Source organism: Gallus gallus, chromosome 4 (assembly GCF_016699485.2).
Source record: "Gallus gallus isolate bGalGal1 chromosome 4, bGalGal1.mat.broiler.GRCg7b, whole genome shotgun sequence".
In the NCBI taxonomy this organism is placed as follows: domain Eukaryota; kingdom Metazoa; phylum Chordata; class Aves; order Galliformes; family Phasianidae; genus Gallus; species Gallus gallus.
In genome coordinates this window covers 18,507,571-18,516,214 of record NC_052535.1, presented here as the reverse complement: position 1 = coordinate 18,516,214, position 8,644 = coordinate 18,507,571, and the positions used below count along the sequence as shown (strand labels likewise).

The 8,644-nt window shown below is 37.4% G+C and overlaps 1 long non-coding RNA gene across 2 annotated transcripts; it reads left to right on the top strand.

Moving 5' to 3' along the window:
* Nucleotides 1-251: 251 nt before the first annotated feature.
* Nucleotides 252-8,419, top strand: LOC107053198. Of its 2 annotated transcripts, none has more exons than XR_001466242.4 (3): nt 252-4,572; nt 4,779-5,032; nt 6,152-8,419. It is a non-coding gene; the product is annotated as an uncharacterized LOC107053198 (long non-coding RNA). The 2 variants fall into 2 exon arrangements; XR_003075071.3 differs by having other exon boundaries at nt 6,149-6,303.
* The last annotated feature ends 225 nt before the right edge of the window (nt 8,420-8,644 follow it).

Here is an 8,644-nt window from a genome sequence, read left to right as displayed (position 1 = left end):
TGATCCCTAGGTTTCAGTTCTATCATTTAGGAATTTTCTGATGATTTTTTTTTTTCCATTCCCCGGCATAGCTCATGGATTTTATATTAAGTGTATTTTGCTGGGAATCAGGTTAAATTCTGGTATCTCCACCCACTTATTGGTACTGCCTTCTGGGGTTTGTGCTAGGCAAACTGTCTTTGTCACTCTCCATCATCTCGCCTCCTGTCTTGATAGAGACATGACCTTCCCAACACAGAGAATGTTTTTTAGATTTTCAGAGATAATTTGGGCCTAAGAAATGCGTGAATGTGCCCTTCATATTCATTACTTTGAGATATTCCAGAAATGCACCATTATGGCAAGGGCCACCAGCCTCCTGGGCTGCACAAGAAAGCATTGTTAGCATCTCAAAGGGAGGCAATCTTCCCATCTACTCACCTGTGGGGAAAGGTACATTTATGTGTCCTTGTCTGAGCTCCCCTGAGTAAGAAAGATATGGACATACTAGAAAGAGTATAGGAAAGGGCCATTAAGATGGTTAAAGGTTTGTAGCATCTGCCATAGGAGGGGAGGCTGAGAGAGCTGGGACTGCTCAGCTTGGAGGAGGGTCAGGGAGATCTTCTTAGTGTGCATAAATAACTGACAGATGGAGCCAGGATCTTTTCAGGGATGATCAGTAACAAAACAAGGGACAATGTGTACAAACTAAAACACCTTCAGTCACTCCTCAGAGGGCATATTCTCCAAGCCCTTCACAAGCCTTGTTGCCCTTCTTTGGACCTGCTCCAGGATGAGGATACTCAATAGAGATCTATGACTATCAAATTTCTTAACAGCTTCACCACCCCCACAGTTTTTATTTTAGTACGAAAAATTGGTGGAATGGTAAAAAACAGTGAACTGAGTTGATTTCAAAGATGTCAAGCAGCCCCAAATTCTTTACAACAGTAGATTAGTATAATGGGGGAAATCTACATGAAAAGGTGTAAGGGGAGAGGGAGTGGTTTGTGAAGCGAGATTAGAAGAATGTTGCTGGCTGACAGAACAAGAAGAGTACGCTATCTTTAAAGGTGGCTTTTTACTGTGTTGTCAGTGCAGAAAATGTCATTCAAAATTAAGAATAAACTTTATTTATTTATTTATTTATTTTAATATTGTGAGGGTGATCTAACACAGAGCAGATGGCTCAGAGAGTTTGTGGAGTCTCCATCCTTGGAGATAATAGAAACCTGACTGGATGTGACCCTGGGCAGTCTTCTCCAGCTCATCTTGCTCTGACCAGCGGATCAGAGTGGTCAGTTTCTGGATGTGTCTTCCTTCCTCAGCTCTCCTGCAATGAGACACCAGCCCCCGCTACTTTAAGTTTGTTGTAAATGCAATACTAGATCTGTGGCATCCTATTTGCTCTCATGCTCATCTGCTAGAATGGCATTATGCCCACTCAGAAGGTGCTATGCCAGTCTCAACAAAGCACAGGTGCCAACCAAATGTAGATTTAGAAATATACCCTGCAGAAGATCCTCCTGGTAGTAAGTAATGCCAAATTAGGCCCACGTGCTTCATTAAGAGGGATCACATCTGTCGAGGCTTGTGAGCACTGTACCATCAATTACAGCCTTTATCCTCTTTCTTTTTCCTGAAAGCTTTAGTGGATAGGAAGTAAAATTTATGAGCCAATCAAAGGCCTTGAGAAAATCTGGGCTTTTCCCTCATGATCTCTGTCTTGAAATCTCAACTTTCAAACTGCTTGTGTTCTTATCCCTCCATTAGACATACTTCAGTATACACTAGAATTGTAATTTGAGGCCACGAGAGAAGAATTATGTGCAATTCATTTTGTACCTCTTAGACCATGAAGCACTTTTTGCATCAGTACCTTCATTTAGTAGAAGAAAATACATTACTTCGTTGCTACCTTATCTGTCCACAAGTTTCACTTAGGAAATTAAGAGATCACAAAGCTCAGACTGCTGACCACCATGCTACCTGTTTTACATGGTCCATTGCTGTGTGTGAAATGAAAACAGATTATACTGCTGAATTTATACTATGAGAAGAACCGATGACCCAGAAAGTGCTATTAAATCCTCTTACCTCAAGAAACTGGGCACTGTGAAGTGAAAGTCTGGTGGCATCGTGCTCAGTGCTGCCAGGCTTACTTGGGAGCAATTATCTGTTTCTGTGGTAGTCTATAGGATATTTGTCCCAGATATTAATCTGGGAGCTTGCTATGCCAGAAAGACATTTCCATAGTCGTCTTCTTGTTTGCCCTGAGTTGCTTGACCCCTTCTTATTGGGTTTCCTTCAGGGTCTCCCTAAAGGTTGTGATTTAACATTATGCAGTCCTGCATAAGTAGTTTAACTAATCTTATGGTGAAGGCGAAAAATGTAATGCAAGAAACTGTCTTGAGGAGAGCAGTCTAGATAATATGTTTCATGATTTTCCTTCAGGAGTAGTTATGGGGAAGGAGGCACTGCTTTGTACCTGTCTACACCTCATATTTACCATGATAAGAATAGGCTTGCTCTAACTGGCCATCAGCTTAATTTGAGTTATGTCAACAGTAAAAGCACAAGTCCAGACAAAGCCCCATGTTCTGTCAGTGTGCTTCCTAGCTCAGCCAAGAAAGGTAGCGCTGCCTCCTGCCTAGGCGGCCCCTAACAACAGCATGAGGGGACAGTTGGAGGCCCCGGCACTGAGCACCTAGTGCTGTTATGGTTTTCTAACCAAGCCTCATGATACGTTAGCTGATAGGCAAACCAGCTGTTGTTCAGGCATTGTAATTTTGATGGTGTTTATTCCACATCTGCATCATTAAGAGAAATGTTTTAAAATGTTGGTGAGTTCTATAGACTGAATTTTATTCTCATAGTGATACATATATTGATATCCAAATAGTCTATTCTTTATGCACCATTAAGCATTCTGCTCATGGCCTTTTCCCACATCTTTCCATTCGAACCTGGAGAACACACACTGTCATATATTTATGACAGTTATTTATTCTTTAAAACAATAAAAATAGCACATCAGGGTCCTGTCTATAAACAATGGAAACATTGCTCTAAATTCAGTACTATTTCTGTTTTTATTATGCGATCGCTTCTTTGTTGTTAATCACTTGCCCTACTTAATTCATTCATTATACTCAAAAGCTTTGAGATTAAACCCCCAGGCCAAATAGCTTCATATGAGTCCTTTCTTTTTTATCTGTTCCAAGTTAGATTAAGTCTAGGTCCTGTTTAATGAGGTGCTACTTGCTGCTTTTTCAGGCAGAAAGATTTCTTCGTACTCAGCGGTATGTATATACCATATAAATTATAAAACATTTTACTTTTTTTTCTGAATTTCAAACTAATAAGACCTGCAGAAAACACTATTATTACAAGTCCCCGGGGATATGAGTGGTTGGCTCTTGATTTTTTCTTTGATATTAATCTTACTGTTCTTTTATATATATATATGTATCTTTTATCTATCTATCTATCTATCTATCTATCTATCTATCTTTATGTCATTCCGTAGGAATTTTGTTTTCAGTGACAGAAGACTTCTTTCTTGTCTTTGCCTTCAACTCAGGAAGTCAGCTGTTAGAATCTCTCCACCTGCCATACAATGTTTAATTATTTGTCCATGCATCCCATGCATACTATTTCTGCACTTTGGGCCTCATAGAGCCAATGTGAATCGGGCATGGGAAGATATATGGTCAACTGTCAACAATAGCTAAGGGAGTGTGATAGGTCTCTCACTCCATGGGCTGAGTGATGAAGCACATCTGTGATGATGCTGACCAGAGTTAGTCCCCAGCGTGGGTCTCAGAATGAAATTTATACCCCTGCCTCTTGTGTTTACTGCCCTCCTATTGGGCTTCTTTTCAGCCTCTGTCCTATGGTTAAAAAGTCTGTTCCGTACTGGCAAATTCCCAATGCTAATGGGGCTTCTTCTGAATTTATAGATCTGTTTGTACTGATTCAGCTTTGATTAGTGGTTCCATGCTGGACTTCGATCCATGCTCTTGGCTTCTGCACATTCCTTTCTAATTCTAAAAAACTGTTTAGCTGAAAATGCCATGTGCAGCCCTATCTTCCCCATTTGTATATTCATACATGTTACAGATGGAATTTTCTTTATGCTAATCATGAATGTTAGAATATACAAGGGCAGTCTGGCTATGCTGCCAAATCTCAGCTTTCTTGAAACATGGGACGTATCCAGGGAAGCAGACAACAAAAATAGAGTTCAGCTATCTTTGTAAAAGCCTACTACACTGAAGTAGTTGGTTATGTTAGCCACAGAACAGCAGCTTCATCCTGCTGAAAGTGATCAGAAAGTCTTGGTTGTGAAAAAGCTTCTCTGAAGTCTTCTTACTTTTTTCTCCTTCCTACCAGAATTTGCAACTGAACTCCTTACTAAAATCACACGCAGCAGTGATTTCCAGGAATGCAGTGATGTCCAGGAAGGCACTGATGTCCAGGAAGGACCATATTCCATGGTCTTTGGAGAGATCTTGTCGTTACTTGCCTGCTGAATTTAGGATCTTTGTTACCTTAATCCTAAATAAAACTGCTCTTAAAACGTCATTCAAGGTATGGTAATTATGTTCAATTAAGACTTATTTATTCAAAATTAGTTATACTAAATTAAGCCCATTTAGGAAATGTTCTTATGGAATTTCTAAATGCTACTAAATTTATTGGGAATATAAACAGTAGTCTTTAACTTGGTTTTCTGGTGATTCTTGAGCATTTCATCTGTACTAATCTTATCAGTCATATATGGTCTTTTCCTTTAGGCCCTTTTTCAGTATTTGTTTACCCTGAGCTGTTCTGAGGTTCTTACAAGACATGTACACCTTTGTGCAAGTGGAAAACATGATTTATTTGTATGTCTCCTGGATTCTTCTGTCTTGACATGCTCCTTGATGCAGCCTTTGATTATTTCAACTTATGAACAGTCAAGAGTCCAATGTTAAGGAATTATTATACAGCAAAAATAATAACAAATGAATGAGTAGAATTTCAGCTGTGATCCAGATCAGTTCTACAGGTAAGTGTTATTGTTATGGGTATTACTACCAATATTCAAATTTAGAATCAACATCATATAGAATGTGAAGAATATGGCAGAAGAAGCAGATTGCTCAAAAAAGTAAAAGTTGAATAGCCTTACTTTTCTGCAGTACTCATAGATATAAAAGAGACAACAAACATTATGTATGCAAGTACTGGTACATAAATATCATCTCCAATAAGTGATCAATAGTTCTCTACTTTGTGAATCACTGAAAAATTCCATGTTTACATCCTTTGAAAACTTCATAATAAAAAAACATATTAACTGGTTATTTTCCTTTCTTCCATTCTCCATTGCCAGCTTGAACCACCTGTAATATATCCAGACTGGGAATGGAAATAACAAAAAGAGCTGCAGTGCTTTCAGTCCAAGGGATTGGTAGTGTTTTACAGTAGGCTTGCCCCCCACAGCCAGCTTTAGAGAAGAGATCGGTTGCTTTTCAACAGCATAGTGTGATGTTATCAAATATTTTGAACTGTAATCTTGCAATTACTATTAATGTTGCATTAAAAGATTATTTAATGAAGGAGATCATGCAGAGAACAAGCAATATAATGGCTCTGGGGAACTTGCCTCCCACATACCTGGAAAACCTCCCTACTGCTACAGGGGGAGGAAGAACAGCTAGTGCCAGATCTAAACAATAGGTTTCAAATGTATCTGTTAAGACCTCTTGCTTTTGGCACGAAGTCTGACTCAAAGGCATGAATTTAAATTTTAAAAAGTGGTAGTGAGTGATTAAAGACAACACAGAATATTCTAGTTTTTGCTGTGCATTGTTTAGTATTCAGAGATTGTTTTGGAGATGTTGGCTGTCTGAGCATTCCTTTCTGCCATGAATTGTTTAACCTCTCTATGAATTTTGGGGCCTGATCTTGTTCTGAAAAAAAAAAAAAAAGGCATAGGTAATTAAAAAACAGATGCAGTTACATTGGTATAAAATTTGTTGGAGTAACAGAAGAACAAAGGCTTTAGTTCTGCTTCAGAACGGAATCATATGAGGGCTGCTCTAAAAGTAATGCTTCTATTTTATCATGCTGGCCCATGACATCAGAGTCTGATGTTGATTTTATGTTGATTTTATGAAAGTAGAGGCTGAACCCTCCCACCAAGATTCCATTACATTTGTTGCCATGTGACAGATGACAGCAAAAGGGCAGTCTGACAAAACTGCGTCTGACATGGAAGTGTTTATGAAGAACCAGTATGGAATTGAATTCCTCCATGCAGAAAAAATGGCGCCCACTGACATTCATTGACACTTGCTGTAGGATGTGAGCACAGTGAGGGGTGGACGGTGCATTTCAGCAATGGTGACAGCGCCATGAAAGACAAGCCACATTCCAGACTGCCATGCACAGCTGTCACACCATAAAATGAAGAGCATCTTGACCAACCCATCTGAGCAAATCAACTAATGGTGGTGACTGTGTTGAAAAGATAGAATTTTTATCTGGGAATTACCTATATCAAATAGTGTTATTGTTCTCTTTGCACCTGCTGTAGTTTTCATTTGTGGGTTTTATTTTTTGTTGTTTGTTTGTTCATTTGTTTTAATCTTGTATTCTGCTTCCTGTGATTAAAAGCAAGCTGTTTACACAACGTTTATTACTAAGCAAAGAAAGTCCTCCATCTGAACAAATCCAGTTGTTATACATGACTATGAAACAACACATGTTCATATCCATTTCTGTACATGTTTACAGTTCAGTGTTTCCATCCAATTCATTAAACAGCTGTCTGCTCTTCTTTCAACATTATTTGTGCTCACATTTACAAACCACAGGTAATTAGAAATAATATTTGAAACAAAGGCCTTTTGGGATATTAATCAATGAAAAAAATATTACCTGTGAGATTTTATATGATAGGCACAACTATCAGACAGAACATTACTCTTACTATATTATTTTTGGTTTCAAGGCTTCTTAGTCATAGTAGAAATGCAATATTTTGCAGGAAAATTCAATACTTCATCAGATGCCTGATGTATTTTTTTAGTATAAATATTACTGTGTTTAACCTCACAATGTCTTTGGGGGAAAAATCAGACTAATTCAAGCACCTTTTCAAGCAACAAGGAAATAGCATATGTGATTTTCAGTGCATAATTCAGTCTCTCAAGTAACCCTGAGGAGATTGAGAAGACTACCTGTATCTTCCTTTACAGTCAAAATTTTTCATGGTATCTATATATCTATTTTCCAGTAGGTATTGCAGTCTTCAAAAAATGGCCTTAAATTCATGTGCACACGAGGGATTTTTCCTGAGAAACCAAACATTAGGCATAATTGATAAAGTGCGTGCAAACATGACTGTGCATTTAAATATGTGAAGAACTATAACCTAATTCCTTTTTGGTTATTCTCTTCTATCACGTCTTTGTTGATAAACCACTGCAATATAAGTGTTGTCTGCCCTTTTTCCTTCTTTTGCCTTCATATATTTTAAAAAATGAACCAGAAGAAATAAGTGGAAGATAGCACATATGTTAGGAAAAAATCAGAGAAGTAAGTAGGGAGAAAGAAAATCATAAGAGAAATCCACAGCAGAACAATAATATTCACCATCTGTTTTCCAAACTTACCAAACTTTAAGTACATAGCTATGAGTAAAAGAGTCCATTGTAGTAGGTGCTATTGAACTTACCAAACACCAGGCTTTTAAACACAGTCATTTTTGTTTTCCTCACAAGCTTTGGAAGTTAAACATTTGAATTTACAGAGCTACAACCAGTTTTATGAGTTCATGATGGTTCAGTATTTGTTTCTCTTGTAATCTCAACTGTGAGGAAGATTTGGGCTTTTAAAATGACTGTTTACAAGGCATTCAGCTTCCAGACATTGATGTATTTTGCTTTCTTTCTAATCATCATCCAATCTCTTAAATGCTTTTACAAATTAAGCTTGAATGCTCCTCCTGATATCAAATACAGCATATTATTTCTAATGATTCTTTCTACTCTTTGAAATGCCACTCAACTTTTTTTTTTTACTGTAACCATTAGATATATCTATACAAAATAAATAAATGAGAAGACTATTTCTAACATGCAAACCTTGACACATTTATCAGTTATGTTTCAACAACGTTTTAGTTGGTAATGAAACACTCATCTCTGTTTTCTTTATACTATGATGTTGTGCCTCATGACAGAACTTCACGAAGTTTCTTTTAACACTGTTGATGATATTTCTGGGAATCTCTGTTAACTAATGAATGTTACATTTATAATCTATTCTAAACACATTTAACTTGTTAAAAATATTGTCTACAGAAACTGTATGAATGTAGTGGTAAATTAATGAATTTATAACTGCACTCAATATTTTGGCAAAAGTAATAAAATTTTTAATGCTAGCTCTTACCTGGGTGTCATCTGTTTAGAACATCACTTTCTCCTTGAACCGGGCGTGATGCATACAGCATTTTTCCACGAATGTTCAATAGAAATCCTGTTTCATGCAGAAGTATCTTTCTTCCAAATCAAAAGAAGCAAAAAGTAATCTTTCTTCTATTCCTAAAATCTGCTATTCATATGTTAATTTAAAAGAAAATATGCAACTATAACACAAAGGTGCAAAA